This window comes from Chenopodium album, chromosome 1 (genome assembly GCF_948465745.1).
Source record: "Chenopodium album chromosome 1, dcCheAlbu1.1, whole genome shotgun sequence".
NCBI lineage: Eukaryota > Viridiplantae > Streptophyta > Magnoliopsida > Caryophyllales > Amaranthaceae > Chenopodium > Chenopodium album.
The window spans coordinates 66968942-66973038 of record NC_137834.1 but is presented as its reverse complement, the minus strand read 5'-3'; positions in this window follow the sequence as shown (position 1 = coordinate 66973038).

The following is a 4097-nucleotide window of genomic DNA, read 5'->3' as shown; positions in this document are numbered from 1 at the left end:
GATAGAATGTACTAGTGAATAAGAGATTTGAAATATATGTCCATTTTGTTGTTGAAATAATGATGATGATCAAAAGTTTACTATGGACCAAAAGTCCAATGAAATAGTGATTTCTAATTCCACAATGTACTGTACAATGTCTTGCATTATTTTTGAGTCCTATGTATGTTCGTATGCATGTATGATTCATAGTTTAATGGTTGTTCATTGCATATGTAAGAAGTGGTTAGACGCATTATTACTTATTGTATATTTTGTTTAATATGTTATCATGTTTACTATATCTCAAATTGCATGCATTAGTTTCCATATAATATTTGTGGTATATGTAAATGTTCATTATATATATAGTAAGACATATTTACAACTTTGATGGAAAATTAGAAAGACATATTTATATTCCAATGGGATTATAATTATGATGAAATTTTATATGACGTTGATCTAATATTATTTATGAATAATGTAAGAAAATTTTCCGAAGAACTTATATGCAACATATTTATAGCCCTACAAATTTTATATTTTGAACTAGATTAGTACCCGTGCGTTGCACGTTGGTTAATTAGTAATTTTTCTATAATTTTTTTATCTTTTGTTGATAACTTTCTAATATGATTTGGCTCGTTATTTTTTTTTAAAAAAATTTGTTATATAAATATATATATATAAAAAAAACATATACTTAAAAAAAATTAGTTATAAAGTGCTGCATCATAATGTAATATTTAATATGTTATTGAAAATATACTAAAATGATGGTTAAATTAAATATATTAATGTTGTATAAATGTATAATTTATTAAGCTTATAAGTTTAGAGTGGAAGCTAAATAAATGTGTATTTACTATTAAAAAAAATTAAAAAAATGTGTATTAATTTGTTTGAAAAAAAATGTGTATAATTAGCTACCACATCTATGTCTATTTAATATTGTTGTATTATAAATATCCAAAAGTAGTGTGGAGTATATACAACAATATTGATGTCAAATTCAAATTTCACACCTAATTGGTCCTAGTTTCTAGCTAGAAAAGACACAAAAATAATGATGACATCATAGGTAAATTTTGGAGGGAAAATTTTTTATGAGAGTTTGACACGTAAGCACTTTAAGTAATTGATGACATCATCAATGTTTTGTTTTAGTAATAGTTAATATATATTGTAATTATTATCAATTTTTTAGTCTATGTGACTACATCATTGACATCTCAACCTGAAGATTGAGCATATGAAAGTTACTGAGAATTACTATTTGTATTTTCAAGAGAAGTATCATGTCAATTATGAATATTCTACTGAATATCAGCGGGACATTATGCGTGAGAGTGTTTTAATATTGTCTAGAAGAACCATGATCAATGTATATAATTACATGTGTTATATTAATTCATACGAGATTGAAGAACAACATTAATAATATCTTATGTTGCCATTAAGGAATGTTTGATTAAATAATAATCATCGATATCTGTTATTCATGGCCTCTAGAAGAAGGCATAATCATAATGGTTAAGACAACTTTAAACAGAGATTTTGAATGAAGTATGGACAAACACATGTATTATTATCATAAGTATAGTGATATGAAGACTTACTTGTTCGCGTGAAGATTTGAAGATTTGGGAGGATTGAAGATTAAGAAATGATACTATTTTGCGTTATATGAGAAAACACCTAGCCATATTGGATTCATTGCAGCACTAGATAATCTCAAGTTATGTATTCATCAGGGGGAGAAAATACGCGACGCACTCTTTTTCCCTTAACCATGGTTTTGTCCCACATTTGGTTTTCCTGTTAAGGTTTTTAATGAGGCAGCATCTCGAGCGTATTACGAAGAATGTTGTACTCTTTTTCCTTCATTAGGTTTTTATCCCATAAGGTTTTCCCTAATAAGGTTTTAACAAGGCACACTCTTCGATAATGGACATCTAGGGGGGGTTATGAAATACTGTGTGGATATCCATTATCCTCCTTTATCATTCCGGAATAATCTAGATCTAGGGTTTATTATTATCTAAGCAAACCCTATATATATATATATATATATATATATATATACATACATATACATACATATACATATATATGCCAGAGTAGGGGTAAAAAGAAAGGAACAACCAGATGCGCTGCCTGCTCCTGATAAGCATATAAGGATGGTACGATGGGAACTACCTAGGCCGGTTCAAAGCCGATTGAAGCCCAAGATGAATCTCCCTTTGCCCCTTAGGCCTTGAGAAGAAGAGCTTCCTTAGCCTTTTTTAGCTAAGCTATCTTTCTTCTTTCCCGGAGTCTTTTTAAAGGGATACGCAGGAGTCCAAATGTTTGAATTGCCTACGAGCCTGTTCTATCTAGGAGGGGAAGAAATTCCTTCTTAATCAGAGTTGGGAATGTGCCATCTATCTGGCTATGAAAGAAAGAAGTCCTATGCGCAAGAAGAGAGACCAGAACTCTCTGCCTTTCACTCTTAGAGGGAACGTAGCGAGCGGCAGTTCTTCCTGGTGTCTTTTTACCTCCGAGGGTTTATGGGACTTCCTGGCAAAGGTCGATCTACGATAGCCTATACATGAATTTCTCATTTCTTATCATACGCGAATTGGATGATCGAAGCATACCAGCAATTTCAAATCCACCAGTCGGGTACGAAGACAGGGGAGAAGGCCGAAGTGAAATCCCGAAGAATGCCGGATGTAAGAAGGTGGGGAGTGAAGTAGGTCATCACTATCAGTAGTCACGCAAAAAGAAGCAACGACGCCTTTTGGCGAAGGGTCTTCCAAGCCCTGAGATCGCGGAGTGCTGCGCGCTTCATTAATAGGAGTTATATACTTACTAGAGCGGCGAGGAGCTACAAAAGAAAAGAGCTCGCCAGAGGGAGCAATCCACCTAGTCTGAACGAATCGTTCGACTATGACCTGGTGACTCAATTCTATTCATGCCATCATTTCGATGTACAACCTCCTACGTCTTTCTCCTGAAACCAGAAAGGCAGTATTCAAAGCCCTCTCGCAAGCCCAGAAGACACTTACGTAAATCGGGTTGAAGCTAAAGGGAAGAAGCTTAAAGAGTGTGAGGAATGGAAGTTTACTTGATAAAGTCAAACTCTTGCTTGCATTAAGGTATTTAGTTGCTTAAGGATGGTCCCAGACTCTGGGTTGAAGGGGATTTTTTCCGTTAAAAGACCCAACTATCTCAATACGCCTTCGATTCTTTGGCTGGGGAGGAACCCATGCCTGAGATGATGCGGTCCTTGAATCTTCAGTGGCTGAGAGTTAGCAAGCAACCTTTGCCTCTTGGCAGGAGGATAGCAGAAGCTACCCAACCTACTTAAAGAACCTAAAGGCTTAGCCCGGTCTGAAGAAAGAAAGAAAGGAGAGCTCAGATAGAGCTGCAGTTCCAGGTTCTGAGGGTCAAAAAGCCAAAACGCTTCTACTACTTCGTTGAGACTACTCTTAGTATCCAATTTCCTCAATGCTTCCGGTTCATCAACCAATTGCTGCCCAGAAAAGAGACTTGTCGTAGATAAGCTCTGCTTTTGAGTCAAAGACTAAGTCCAAAATTATGAGTGAGAAGGTTCCACTCGTAAAGGCCTTGGAGTCTAAACTAATACTATCACTTCAATTACTTGATCGAATTGGCACAGCTCCTCCATCCAGTCTCAGATCCCATTGCTTTTGATTAGTCGCTCCTTGATAGACTTGTAAAGTGCTTTATCTCGTGAAATCAATAATAGGAATTTCTTAAAGGTAGTTTACTTGCTTACTCAAGAGAGTAAGGTAGTTTTTACTTACTTACTTGTTAGAGTAAAGGGAATCCGCTCATAAGTCGAAGACTAGATCCGCAAGAACTCTTTTTTTTACTATGTATACTCCCCGGATCAGTCGGTAGATCTTAGACCTTCTCAAAAAAGGAAAGGTGTGAAAGCGGTTAAGAATTCTTTCTATTCTAATAGAGAAAATCAGTCCTTAAGCTTTAATAAGCGACTTCATACCTCTTAGCAGGTCGATCAGTCTCAGTAGTAGAGGAAGAAGAGTCCACTGATCATCAGTTACATCACAGTAGTGGTCCTCTTGCCTTTGCCTGGCGGAGTCCGC